Here is a 15860-nt window from a genome sequence, read left to right as displayed (position 1 = left end):
AGAAATGTGGCCACCGTGGCCGGGATTCGACCCGCTACCTCGTGCTATGCATCCCAACACCATAGTCACTAAGCAACCACGTCGGGTTCATATGCCTTCACACCCACACGCCCGCACACAATAGGCATGCGCATAAAGAAACACAGACACACATAGATGCACACACACAACTCCAGACAATAGGAATGCGCACATACGAACGCACATACTTCTTCACGCAGATACGTGCTGAAGCACGGACACATACATTCGCGCACATATTCACTCACAGGGACCTGCGTGCCCGCAGAAGAATGTAAACACGGACGCACACAAACTAAAGTGCAAGTGTAATCACACGGACTCGCACACGCAAACAGGCGCAAACACGCGCTCGCGAAGGATCACAGTCGCCTCCATACACGCATGCATGCATATTCACACACGCTCAAGACCTGCACACGCATAATCGCAATCTCTCCCACTCTGCTGTTTCTCAATATCTGCGCTTGGACACAGGCTTTATGGAACTGACTCAGGCTTTACCTTTTCAACACCAACTATAATTATTCGCTTTACTGTTTAAATTACGCCCCTTTTCTTCAAGTCAATCGGTACTCTGCCGGGAGGTTGCAAAATAATTTGCTCCTATCGTGTGACTTCATCGCCCATCACTGACCAAAATACTGCTTTACTGCAGCACGAATGTTACGACTAAGTGCCGTAACTGCATAGGCTGTTAAAAGGCAGTGCTCTCTCACCGCTGTTATTGAAATGTTTTGATACTCAGGGATAGTCTCAAATATAATTTTGTAAAATTGTACCGAATCAGTTACTGGTGCATTGCCGTATAGCTCCACAGAATGTGAACCGCGCAGTGTACAAAACTCCTCGATAGGCTTACGCTTCGCTAAACAAATTTTCGCCAAAAAGCAGGTAGCGGAGCCTCATCTTATATATTTCTTCTTTGATCGGGGCAGCCGCTTCATTTGGAAGCCCGGATCTTACCTGTCATTGCTGAAGCACTCGTAATTATTATGCCAAGTATTTACCATAAAATTTCACTCAGCTGCACTTATCCCAAAGAAAGTTTCCTCGTGTGTGAAGGTATCGTCCCCACTAATTTAATGAATTTTGCTGCGTAATATGTTTCTTAACCAAATCAATTCTTGCTTGAGATCATCAATATATCGATTAAGAGAGGTTTTCACTCTCGTATGAAGAAATACCGATGTTCCTAAGTAACATCTAAAGGTTAGCGGGGCTAGCAGGTAAGCCCACGAAGGACTGATCAAAATATTGCCAGACAGTCGGCCAAAGTTGAGAACAATAAAAGCGGTCAAACAATACGGCAGCTAATAATAGTAGTAAAATTAGCGGGTAGATGCACAGGGGTAATAACCGAGGTGAAATGTCATGGTGCGTTCTCTGGAGGGCTCTCAAAGGTCCTTATTAGCACAATTGAAGAGAAGGAAATAAATTGGAGCGCAATCTCTCGTGATTCTGTGGCGGCAGAATGATGCGCCCATTTCTTAATTCTTCTTTTTCACTGCACATGAATTCCGAGTCATGCTCAAATGACGAGGCTCCTATGCTGAAGCTAGTAGTCGCCCTCTCCTGCGGGGCACAAGTCCCGGCTGAGCTCAGGCATGATCACTCCGCATGTGTCCACAAAGTGGTCGATGCAGTATTGTGGCACATTGTCCTTGAAGTCTCTCCGGGTCCAGAGTATGCACTATTGAAAGAGAACAAGAAGAAAACAACTGTGCAGGAAATGAATACAGTGGCGGTGTTTGTGGTTATTTAATGCAGGCACCTAATGTCGTATTCTTTTGTGGGCGGAGTCTATATCCGTTTGTGTGCTGATAACAAGACGGATTTTTCGCAGCCTTTAACTACCGTGGTTAAACAAATTATTTCCGCGATTTATTTATGCTAGCTTCATTACGATCAGCTTTCATATAGTACTTGAAGTAGCCCCATTTTCCACCACGTGATTCCACGCTATGTACTTCAAGTTCCCGGTACAACTATCTTCGCCAAGGGTCGTTTTTCTTATACTGCAATTGCAATACTGCCACTCTAAAACGCAACCTCTTATCTGCTCGAGGTATTACATAGCCTGCTTATATGTGCAGTTTAGAGTTCCTAGAATTAGATACGCATACATTTGATTCAATCCATACTACCATCATGCTATTCTTTTTCCTTCCATCACTTGTTGCGCACTCGTTGGGATATGGATTCTGATTAACCTCCATTTATGCGAGGACACAATCACAACCATAGAAAGCGCTTATCATTTGCTGTCGAGCATACGTGTATTTTGCAGTTTCACGACGCATAGATTTATATATCGTCATTTGTCTCGCAGACATGATACGGTCATTTTTTATCCTATACGCACTTGTCCCTATTAATCTTCAATGATAGTACAAAGTTTCGTCACAATTATACAAGCTCCTTCAACGACTGGTTCTCGTCCATCGCCTTAGCAGAATTCAATAAATAAAAAGTTCGACAGTTTATTACACTGTTGTAACACGTTAAAGCGGAAGCCATTCTGCACACTTGGTAGTGCCTCGTTTCACATCGTCGCATTGCTGCTTTCGCAGTCTGGTTTCTTCACTTAGTTTCCGAGACTTAGCTGCTGCTTCACGTGCTCGTATAGCGGGGTCTGACTAGCGCCAACGAGCATTCTCTTCAACATTACGTTGCATCCTCTCAGCAGAGGAGTGAAACGAATACTGTTATGTGTGCTGTATTGGTGATTTCAATGAATGCAGGTTCATTTTGCTGAGTGCTTGTAGCCTCAGCGTTAGGTGAGTATGAGCCATTGCTTAAGGGGGTATGAGCCATTGAGAAGGTGCCGTGTTTTTTTTCTACAACTCGACTTGACGCCGCATTTCTATACGTTCCATGCATGGTTCCAGTGAAGGTAGGTACTGTACGCTTGAGTTTGCTGAGTGCTTGCAGCCTCTGCATTACAAGAGGGATGAGACACTGTATTTTTTGCTTGCTAATGGTGGATCCATTGCTGATGATGATCGTTTTTGTACCACTGGCCCGGATGAATGGCCATCAGGCGTATGAGCAAGTTAACGTCTGCGTCTTAAAGAAAGGACAAGTTCTGGCCAAAAGTCGAAGCATTCATATGCAGTTTAAGATTATTAGAAACTATACGAATTAACATTAGTGGTTTCATCGGTTGCATACCTTGTAGTATAGATTCACTCATTGAATAAATGAAAAAGCAGGATGTTACGTGCTCAGAGGCAGCCATGAGAAGATCTCACTCGATGAGCCCGCACAATCACCGTAAGATCGCTGGTGTGAGGATTAGCGGCCACAGCGGTGAGCGAGGGCTTCGTGCGGCCTCTAGCATCAAAGCGCCTATAAAACGATGAGATGAGCCGACTTCCAAGTTGAGCGCGAAGACACTGAAGACATGAATTGCTAAGCATTTGTTCCAAACACAAGTTGTTTGAACATTGGGTATGTGACCGCATGCAGTCATGCCGTGCTGCATTTTTACAATTGCTAGTAAGTACAACGGGGCGTTGCATTTCCAGAGGCACTTCCGGAGGCGCCCGAAGTTTCTATGGAGGCACGAGTAAGAGTGGGTGCGAGAGAGAAACTCTGGGGGAGCTTTTGGGTCTTTAATATCTCACTTTGCCTACGCACTATGGAGGAGAAGTATCTTTGCTCGTATTCTATGCGTTTTTTCCCTACGTTTGTAGGCACTGCGGAGTGGAGTCGAGTTTTCGCCCCAACGCTGGCTGCCGGTGCCTTGAAGCAGTGGCACGGACGGCCCATTTGGTGCTCGCTGTGTCGGGAGGTACATCGGAAAGACTTTCTCGCGCCTGGGGCACAGCTGCTGAGTTAGTCTTGCCGGATTAAACCTTTTTTGTCCTTTACGGCGCTGTACCTACAGAAAACCATCCTTGGTTTTCCCGGGGGAGAAGCGGCCGGGCTTGCTCTTTTGGTACAGTAACTTCACTCTTGGCAGGCTTTTCGTATGCTGCTGCCCGCGACATTTCAGAAGGATTTTTGAGTGGTCACTGTTGACTGAAATAAACGCACAACGCCTTAGGAACCTCGCCTGAACACCATTACCGGATGTCACGCCATGAAGATTATTGGCTTTGCGTCTCACCTTACGTTTAGGTTAACTAAGGGTCGATTAGCGTAACAGCCGTTACGGTGGCACGGCGTATTCTCACAGCGGTTACGCCGCGAGGATTATTGTCTTTGCGTGTCGGCACGTTTCGTTATGTTAACGTGATGTTAGGCTAACGTTAGGTTAGGCTAGCGTAAAAGACGTTAGGGTAGCGTGACGTATAGTCGTAGAGGTAGCAGGGGCGTTGAGCGTCACCCGCTGCCTTTCAGCCACTCGCTTTGAACCGCGGTTGGTAAGGCACTATGCCTTCTCGATTTTCAATATATGCCGCGCGGCCTCCCTTACGATCCCTACTACTTCCACGCAAACATCTGTGACGTTATATTTAAGGTACATCGCGCGAGAAAGCTATGATCCAGCACGAAAGACTTACCACGAGCGTCACAGGTGCGAGACAGTCTGTCCGACACAGCGGTCGCCAAATGGGGTGTCAGTGCCAAATGCTAGGGTGTCTAGAACTACCGCTGCTTCGCGTGTTTCATCGCTCCGGCAGGCAGCGTCTGAGCGGGAACAATCTCGACCCCACTCCGCAATGGCGGCACGCCTAGGAACAAACGCATTCATGAGGCGCTTAAGAACTTCTCTGTATTGCCTCGGCAGAGTCGTATATTCAAGGAGAAAAAGCACCACATGTTCTCTTTCACACCCGCTCTTACTCGCGCATGCGCACAATTATCCGGCGCCTCTGGAATTGCTCCGCCCTGCTGTACTTATTAGCAATTGCGAAGTCGCGTCCGGGGTAGTGTACCCACCCGCCTGGTTTTATTCCCCGCTGCCCCCTAACCTCATACTCACACTTTCTCACCGCGTTTTTTGCACAGGACACTGAACAAGCGCACAGACGGTGCGTGTCAAACCACTATCCTTCTCAGCTCACAACCTCATGCTCTCACACTTTCCCTCGCGCCTACAGCATACGACTACGTGGGGCGTGATAGGACCCTATCACATTTAAATTTTATCTGGATCATCCTAACGACAGCTTTAGGAAAAAAATTAATTATAGGGTACGTGGCAAGACCACGATTTATCATGAGGCATGCGGAAAGGGGGGACTGCTGAAATTTGGACCATCTGGGGTTCTTTAACCTGCACCATATTCTAAGTACACGGCTGTTTTCGAATTTCGCCCACATCGAAATGCGGCCTCCATGGCCGCAATTCGATCCCGAGACCTTCTGCTTAGCAGCGCAACACCATAGCCACTAATAAACCACGGCGGCTCGAAATTCTGAAGGAGTATGCCTAAGATTGCTGTCGCATTACCAATAGTATTGTTTATTAGCAAGTAGGTATGATTTTATTTCCTACTAGAAAACGTGCTATTGTATATGCGCGCATATTTTTTTGTATGGTTACTGTATCCCTGCCTGCAATAACGCCTTCACGGCGCTGAAGCTTTTTCATAAAAAGAACCTAACAGAACGTTGTTAAACGAAACAACGTAATAGAATGAACTGTCCTTGAAAGCAATACATTGAAATTTAGCGGGTCCTAATGGCACACATAAGTGTCAGTTGACGTTTCTTCAGCTTACGTTATTGTGTTTTACTGCCTGAGAATAACCCCCTCGTTTACTATATTTGCATTGTGCTATTCCTTTCAATTATCTTTTTTTTATTACGTAAAAGGTCGTCTTGCACAGCTCAGCCGGTATTGCCAAGTGTAAGCTGGCAGAGAAGCGACACAGCGCAGGAACAGTTCAAGCAGCTCACACTCGCTGGAAGCGCTGGCTATCCTGCTGGCTCAGTGGCTGCGCTGCAGGAATTGCATAGACGATTTGACTGACTTTGTCCATGCGGTTCTCTTTTTCATCGCAGTTAGGATATATTGATAGATGCCTACATCTTTGCTTTTTCTAGTTCCGGTGTCATCGGGGCGTGACGTAGGTTACGATTTGGGAATCAGTTATGAATATAAATTTTTCGTCTCTATGTATACGGCCAACTCCAGTGCATATGGTATATCCTAAATACTTGTACTTCTATCTAGCGAGATCCTTCATAAAATAAGAAGTTACAATTATAAAGATGGAATCGACCGTTGTCAACTCAATGACATTTATAAGCATTGCACTAGCGAGCACTTATAGATGCTCATTGCGTATGGCGCGCTAGATAAATTTCTTCTCTAATACTTTTCGTGCCTTATATTACCTGTCACGCATGTGCAATAACGAACTTAATAAATCCCGTGTCAATTTCCTCGCCTTTCCTTCTTTATCCATATCTGCAACGGTTCCTCACAGTTACAGAATGTAGGTGTATGAGGCGTGGTACCGGGACAACGTGATACCTGTCCTGTACGTGACGAGGTATCGAGCTGGTTTCTTGGGTTCGTGTTGTTATAGCTTGGAACCCCAGGTTTGTACGACCTGCCGGCCCGCGCGAGTCCGCGCATCTATTCGTTGTTGCGAGACGTAATGACTTCTGTCAGTTCGCTGAGGGTGTTGTGTAACCCTAACGCCAATACTGTTTCAGTCGATGTACTCATGGGCAGGCGGAGAGCGGTCTTTAAAGCCATCCTCAAGAGCGTGTCGGCCTGCTTCGTCTCGGACTGTATGAGACGGTAGTAGGGCAGGCTGTATGTGATTCTGCTCACTACCAGGCTTCTGACCAGTCGGAGTACGTCCCCTTCCTTCATGCATCTGTTCTTAAATATTACGCGGGAACTCATGCATGATATCGCCTTGACACTGGTTTTGAGGAGTGTAAGGGTGGGTGTGGCCCACTGGTTGGACTGCGCTCCGGCAGGAGGAGAGCAAGGGCCCAGTACGTGTAGAAAGCATTCGCGTTCCATACCACGACCCGTTTTACAGACGCCTGCATATGTGGGACGAAGAACAAGGGCACTGTGGCAGTGGTATGCGACCGCCGAGGCCACGTTACCTTCGTTGCATCGGCCCGCCCCTTTACGATCACGGAAGCCGAAAAGCTGGCCATCGCGTTAGCCATCCACGGAGGCCAACACGAAAACAAACCACTGACGATCCTAAAGGATTCCCAGTAGGCCTGAGGCAACTTCCTAGAGGGAATAATCGGAAGACCTGCTGCACAACTACTAGAACAATTACTCAAGGAGGACCCTGAGGACATCACCGCTGAAACCATCATCTGGATACCGGGGCACACTGTCATCACGGTAACTTGCAGGCCGACAAAGCAGCTCGAGGAATTCTGCATAACCGAACACTTATCACGCCGGCTACAAAAGATCCGGGCAATGTCGACCTCGAGTATCCAGCCATCGTGAACTACCACAGAGGGAGTCGCTTGCGATACCCACCACGCCATCGAAATCTGAAGACAGAGGATTCCGCTGCCTGGCGTAGGCTCCAGTCAGGCACTTACACGAACCTACACATATTACATCGCATACAACCCACAGCCTACAGGGACGAATGCCCGTGGTGCTACGCCACACCAACCCTATACTAAATTACGTGGGAGTGCACGCTACACAACATAGAACCCCTGCTGACAAGAACATCACGAAGGAACCATGGGAGGCACTGCACTCCAGCTCGGCCCTCGACGACCTGCTCAAGTTGATCCAGAGGGCTGAGAAGAGGGCAAGAGGGATATCTATCTATCTATCTATCTATCTATCTATCTATCTATCTATCTATCTATCTATCTATCTATCTATCTATCTATCTATCTATCTATCTATCTATCTATCTATCTATCTATCTATCTATCTATCTATCTATCTATCTATCTATCTATCTATCTATCTATCTATCTATCTATCTATCTATCTATCGCTCGATAGAGAAGGGACGGCCACATTCTGTTGAATCAGGAATGTGAAATATTAGTCAGGTGCGTCACTTCAACGTACATTTAATTGGCTGCAAGTAACATGGTTAGCGGTTAGAGGGAAAACAGAGGAATTCCGGATCAAGCTACAGAACAGGCATTCTGCTTTACCTCAAGACGAGGGCCTTAGTGTTGAAGATATTATTACGGTATCATCGAGCGATGCTCACGGGACGAGCTGCCGCGAGAACGACGACGAAGTGGGTCAGTTTACTTGGTGCGAACGAGCCTGCCGGTTTCGCTACAGTGTGAATAGCCTGTATATAGCCTCTTTCATCTGTGTCTTTCGACACGTAACATTCTGGTGGAGGTCAGCCATCCCCGTCCTCACCACGGAACTCCGGAGTGGTCGCGACATCAAGCTTGTCACCATGCCTTCCGGTGACGAGACCACCTCTGCAACAGCTTCGGCTTGTGCGACTGCTCCAATCATCAGGTTGCCCAACATCGTGACCCTGGTGCGTTCTCTGGCCTGGAGGGAGAGTACGTTAACGAATGGATCAAGCTCTATGAACATACCAGTGCTAATAACAGGTGTGACCCAACGATCATGCTCGCCAATGTCATCTTTTATCTCGCCGGAACCCCACGCGTGTGGCACCAAACGCACAATAACGACATAACCAGTGGGGACAGTTTGAGAGAAAACCTCAGGAAACTGTCCGGCGACCCCACTGGGCGCAAGGCTGCCGCGAGAAAGGCTCTTGCGTGTCGTGTTCAGACATCTACAGAGCAGTACGTTTCATACATCCTCGACGTCTTGGCTCTATGCCGCAATGCTGATGATACTATGTCTGAAGCAGATCAAGTGTCGCATGTGCTAAAAGGAATTGCCGACGATGCAGATAAAGTGTCGCATGTGCTAAAAGGAATTGCCGACGATGCTTTCAATTTGCTTGCTTTCGGCCACGTCTCGACTATCGACGCCATCATCAAAGAATGCCGTCGCCTTGAACAACCTAAGAGCCGCCGTATCACTCATCACATCACGCGGCTACCCAACACTGCTGCTACGTCGACATATGAGGGTCGACCACACGAGATCACCCCCTGTGACGACGTAACCCGTATTGTTCGCCGCGAGCTTGAGGCCGCCTGTTTGCCAGCTTTCTCCGCGACGCTTGCCAATCCACCAGCAACCACGATTGCGCTGATACAGGCCGTCGCCAGACAGTTTTTTGACAACATGGGTCTCAACTCCGTGTTCATCGTCTGCACCCACGGTTCCCCAGTTCTCTAACAGCCTTCCTTGTTCCCGGCAGTCCTTTTCTGCCACATCTCGCCGCAACCAGTCCGAATGGCGTACCCCTGATGACAGGCCAATCTGCTTCCACTGCTGTCGCATCGACCACGTCACTCGTCACTGCCGCAACCGATGGCCACCACCTCCTCGGACATACACCGCCGCTTATTTCCGCCCCTGTGGACCTTCTTCTGGTGGACAAGGCAGCTTCTGGAGGTGAAGCTGCGTGGTCCACCCTGCTGTCAAATCCTCTGCTCACGTTACACAGGAACTAAAACCTTCTTGACTTTGACGTTGATGGCTATCCTGTCACGGCACCCATCGATACAGGTGCACATCTTTCTGTTATGAGTGCTGCCTTCCGACGATGACTGAACAACTTTGGATTGGTAAAAAAAATTCTACCGCAAGGTATTTGCCTTGCCAACGTTGATTATCTCGGCGACCATCGCGTGGCAACTTTATCGACCGATGCTTCTTGCGAGCTTAGCAGGCCCATCGTGCGAGCCTCGGCTGCCGATCCCAAGATACAGAAAATAGTTGCGACAGACCTGTCTTCTGCGCAGGCTTAAGACCTTTACCAAGTATTATCGTCCTACAAAGATATTTTCGACTTCGACGATCGCCCTATAGACCAGACGCTCGCAGTCAAGCATCGATTCTTACTGGCGATGCTACTCCTATTCACCGACGACCGTATCGAGTTTATGCGTCAGAACGTCGATTAATTCAAAGTGAATTAAACGAAATGCTAGATAAAAACATCATTCGAGTCCCTGGGCGTCGCCTGTAGTGTTGGTTAAGAAGAACGATGGCACGTGGCGCTTCTGTGTAGACTACCATCATCTGAACAACATTACTAAGGACGTCTACCCGCTCCCACTTATAGACGGCGCCCTTGACTGCCTCCACGGTTCCACCTATTTCTCTTCTATTGATCTTCGTTCTGGATACTGGCAGATTGCTGTTGATATGACAGAGAAAAAATCGCGTTCATCACACCTGATGGCCTATACGAATTTAAAGTAATGCCGTTTGGATTACGCGACGCCCCTGCCACCTGTGAGCGTATGATGGACTCCTTGCTCCAAGGTTTTAAATGGTCCACATGTATCTGCTACCTCTACGACCGTCATCGTCTTCTCGGCCACATTCGACACTCCCCTTGGGCGTCTACAGCTATACTTCATGGATTTCGAAAGGCGAAGCTGCAACTTAACTCGTCCAAATGTCGTTTCGGCCGCCGCCAAATTAATGTTCTGGGCCACCTCGTTGACGCTGCCGGAGTACAGCCTGATCCCAAGAAAACTCGCGCTGTCCGAGACTTTCCGGTTCCGAAGACAGCCGCAGACGTTCGAAGTGTTGTAGGGCAATGCTCGTACTTTCGTCGTCTTGTTCAAGATTTTTCGGCAATTGCAAGACCCCTCACTAATCTTTTGAAGAAAGGCGTACAATTATCGTGGGGTACTGCAGAAGGTGCCGCCTTTTCTCGTCTCGTCACTCATCTCTCTTTAACACCCATTCTCGCCCACTTCGACCCTCATGCCTCTACAGAATTGCGTTCAGATGCCAGCGGTCCTGGCTTAGGTGCTGTCTTAGCCCACCATCAGTGTGGCCAGGATTGCGTTATTGCTTATGCGAGTCGCCTTCTCACACCATCGGAGCGCAACTATTACAAACACTAGAAAACAATAATTGGCACCAATTCTGTGAATCTCTACAAGGAACCTTACACACAAAAAATACATGGGCCATTTTGAGAAGCATGATAGATCCTGCAAGTACAAAAACAGCGACGAACCGAGATCTGCGATTGCTTGAATGCGAATTTCGAGACGCTGACACCCATCTCCTACACACACTAGAAGACATGTATATAGGAGCAAATTCCACGCAAAACCATGATACTCCCACATATTTAGGAAGGAACAATGAGGAGCTAGATGCCTCTATATCGGTGGCAGAGGTTTTCGCGGCAGCGCAAACTTTCAAGAAAAATACGGCGCCTGGACCGGACAAAATAACAAACGCCATGATTCGCAATCTTAGCCTCAATGCTTTAACAGGGCTAACAGATCTTTTTAACAAACATGTATGGACTGAAGGAGGTCAAATCCCACAGGCATGGAAGCATGCAGAGATAATTCTAATACCGAAACCAGGGAAACCGAGGGACATAAAAAACCTCCGACCCATATCCCTTACCTCATGTCTGGGTAAGCTTTTTGAAAAGGTTATACAGATGAGACTCACTAGGTACATAGAAAACAACAACCTTTTCCCGGAAACTATGTTCGGCTTTAGACAGCATATGTCGGTACAGGATGTGTTTCTCCTACTGAAAGAAGAAGTATTAAACACAGAGAGAGGAAATGCAGACAGATTCATAGTAGCATTAGATATCCAAAAAGCTTTCGATACCATCTCGCACGAAAGCATTTTAACGGAACTATCGAACATGCACTGCGGACAGCGTACTTATGAATACATAAAATCCTTTCTAGACAACCGTACAGCCACGATAGGGCTAGGATCCACCCGCTCAGATGTTCTACAGACCCCCAAAAGAGGAACGCCGCAAGGTTCAATTCTTTCACCGCTACTCTTCAATATAGGGATGAAAGGACTAGCGGTGAAACTACAACGGATCCCAAACTTAGGACATGCGATTTACGCGGACGACGTAACTCTCTGGACCGCAAAGGGATCTCTAGGGGAACGTCAGGAAACCCTCCAGAAGGCAATTGGCATTGTTGAGGATCATGTAACACAAGCTGGCATGAATTGCGCCCCGGAGAAGTCCGAACTAATCCGAGTAAGAGCGCCTTATACACGAAAGGACGATAGACTTCCGATAAAGCTTGCTCTGGGAGGTCAAACTATACAGGAGGTATCTAAAGCTCGGATACTCGGACTATGGATACAGGAAAATGGAGCAGTAGGGCACACGATCGCAAACCTCCGGAAAACGGTTAACAGCGTGTCTAGAATGATAAACAGAGTAGCAAGAAACAGAAAAGGCTTCAAGGAGGAAGAGACGATAAGGCTCGTACAGGCATTTATCATAAGCCGTGTAACCTTTGGCCTTCCTTTCCAAAAAGTCTCAAACTCAGAGGAAACTAAAATAAACGCCCTTATACGCACAGCTTATAAGGCGGCGCTTGGTCTACCGATTTGCACTAGCACGACCCTTTTTAATGCAATGGGTATTAGCAACACGTTTGAAGAACTCGTGGCTGCAACACTGATCGCACAACGAGAAAGGCTCAATTCCACGGAGCAAGGTCGAACACTTCTCCGTCGATTAGGGTATCCACTCAGACCGGCACATTGTAACGACCAAACAGAACTACTCCCACCGAACATACGAGCGCAGATCTCTGTGTCCCCAATCCCTAAAAACATGAGCGAGAAATACCACCGACAACGGCGCCTTGCACGGGCCAGGACACTCGAACGCAGGTTCGGTAGAAATCCGGAGGTTTATTACACGGACGCGTGCAAACAGGATAGCAAAACTTTCACTGTGGTAGCCACAAACGCACAAACTACTATTTCCGCAACAGTCAGAACAGGGTCGGTGGCCACAGCAGAGGCTACTGCGGTGGCTCTGGCTATACGTGACGCTGAAAATAGAGCACGTTCTGCGGTAATACTAACCGACTCGCAGTCGGCATGTCGCCTTTTCATGGCAGGCACCCTGCCCAAACTCACCGTCAAAATCCTAGGAAGAAATCTCACGGAACACCACGCTATTACGTGGTGTCCGGCGCACGCCGGAGTGAGCGGTAACGAGAGGGCGGACCGCCTCGCTCGAGAATATAGCATCCGAGCGACGGAACGCACTCTCGTAGAATCTCCGATCACAGCAAAAGATATCTTGGAGGCACAGAGACGAGGAAGGCAACGGTATAGCTTTCCAGACACATCCTTGGACTCAGCGCAAATGCGGGACTGGCGCCGACTACAAACCCGTACATACCCACACCTACTCCTACTACACCACATACACCCCACCCGGTATCCCAACACTTGCCCTTGGTGCGGAGGGCGGCCATCTCTTGACCATATCACATGGTCGTGCCAGAGCCGGCCACAAGAAATCCAATCACCCCTTATGGGGCAAAATTTCAGCAGTAGGCAGTGGGAGGTGTGGCTAGCCAGCACGGTGCGGGAGGACCAACTGGCCCTTCTCGACCAAGCCCGGCGTGCCGCGATCGCCAGTGGGGCCCTGGACTGAGGGACCCACCCACTGGACCTGAGTGTGATTTTTTTTTCTTTTTTTAAATAAAAGTTTATACTACTACTACTACCATTACGGAACGAGAATGCCATGCTGTAGTCTGGGCGGTTGCGAAGTTCCGTCCTTACCTTTACGGTCGCCCTTTTTCCGTAGCCACTGATCATCATGATCTCTGCTGGCTCTCATCGCTAAAGGATCCTACACGCCGGCTGGGTCGATGGGTTTTGAGGCTACAAGAATTTTCATATTCCGTGGTCTACAAGTCTGGCCGCCTGCACCAAGATGCTGACAGCTTGTCGCGTTACCCTGTTGACGATCCCGACTCCTCCAATATTACCAGTGCTCCTTGCGTATTCTCTGTGTCGCAGCTGCTTCAATTCGCCGACGACCAACGTCGTGACGTCTACATCAAATCACTCATCGACTGTTTTGAACACTCTCCGGCCGACGCCACTTTATGCGTCTTCGTCCTCCACGACGGTACTCTGTACCATCGTAACCTTCATCCAGACGGCGCTGAGTTCCTACTAGTCATACCTAAACACCTCCGCTCAACCGTTCTAGAAGAGCTTTACGACGCATCAACGGCAGGACACCTCGGCGTGTCTCGAACCTATGACCGTGTACGTCGCCTTTTGTTCTGGCCGTGCCTTGTCAGTTCCGTACGACGTTACGTCGCCGCTTGTGAACTTGGGCAACGACGCAAGAAGCCTTCCCAGCTTTCCGCTGGTTACCTGCAGCCGCTCGACATCCCTGCCGAGCCCTTCCATCGTGTCGGCTTAGACCTTCTCGGCCCATTTCCGGAATCTACATCAGGAAACAAGTGGGTAGCAGTCGTGGCGGACTACGCGACCCGCTACGTGGTAACCGGCGCTCTTCCGACCAGTTGCGCAACTGATGTTGCGGACTTCTTCCTGCGTGATATCATTATGAGTCATGGTACTCCCCGTCAATTGCTAACAGACCGTGGCCGTACGTTCTTAGCCAAAGTCATTGACGACATCATGCGTCCTTTCTCAATACAGCATAAGTTTACCACCTCCTACCACCCTCAAACGAACGGCCTCACTGAGCGTTTTAACCACACCCTTACAGACATGCTATCGAAATACGTTTCAGGTGACCACCATGATTGGGACGAGGCTCTACCGTATACTACCATTGCGTGCAACTCTTCCCGTCAAGAAACTGTTGGATTTTCGCCTTTTTACCTCTTGTATGGCCGTGAACCGACGCTGACACTGGACATTGTGGTTCCATCCACCACAGCTTCAACTAGCGCTTATGCCCGTGTTGCTATCGCGTATGTGTGACCCTGGTCGCTATCTTGCGCGCGCTCTTCTACAAGTCTCTCAAGGCAAACAAAAGCAACGCTATGACCTCCGTCACCGTGTTGCGCATTTTGTACCCGGCACGCTCGCGTTGCTTTGGTCACAATTGCGTAAAGTTGGCCTTTGTGAAAAACTCCTTTCCTGCTACACAGCCCTATATCGCGTGTTCCGCCAAGTGACCGATGTCACCTACGAAATCGTTCTAGCCACACCCACTACATCCTCCGCTGCGACAACAAGTGACATTGCCCACGCCGCCCGACTCAAACCCAACAACTCTCCACGTGCCTTGGACATTTAACAGCACCGTGATGGCACCTTTGCCGCCGGGGTGTAGTATTACGATATTGACACGTGTACTTATCTTTATCGGGCGACCACGTTTCGCCGCCTAACAAATGTTATCACGCAGCGCGGGAAGAGACTGCATGTATCCGAAGTTTCTGGAAAGTTATCGATGCTTCTATCTGGACTGTCTGTCGTCGCCGAAACTTGTGTTAGAATTCGTCACGTGACGCGAATGCTGTAGTACTTTGTGGAAGGCACGCGGGTCCCAACAATTACTCTGGAACGTTCGACGACTGCTGTATAAAAGCCGACGCGCTTCACCCGCTGATCAGATTTTCGATAATCGCCGACCGTGTTCGCCGCCATCGTTATGCTATAAGCGTAGCCTGTTTTTGTGGACACAGGTTTGCCCAATAAAACTTAGGTTTGTCTTTCACAGTATTGCTACTGTGTTCTTCAACGTCACCACCACGTGACATCTGGTGCAGGTGCTAGTGCGTTCATGTACCGAACGCCCCCGCAAAGCCGCGATCCAAGACCGAAGCACGAGGACAAAACAAGCATCGCCCAAGACCAGCGTGCTAGCCGCTGACTGCAAGGACTGCGACCAGAGCACGGACTTCTACCTGGGATGAGCAGGAAGATTGCCACCAAGTCCGCCCCAATAGCAGCCCCAGCGTCCTCCATCTTGCTGCAGCAGCCCAGGGAGCCTCCGACGTTGCGCGGTTCAACATTCGAGGACCAGGAAACCTCGCTCGAGACGTATGAGAGAGTC

Source organism: Dermacentor variabilis, chromosome 6 (assembly GCF_050947875.1).
Source record: "Dermacentor variabilis isolate Ectoservices chromosome 6, ASM5094787v1, whole genome shotgun sequence".
Lineage (NCBI taxonomy): Eukaryota > Metazoa > Arthropoda > Arachnida > Ixodida > Ixodidae > Dermacentor > Dermacentor variabilis.
This window is presented reverse-complemented; position numbering follows the sequence as displayed.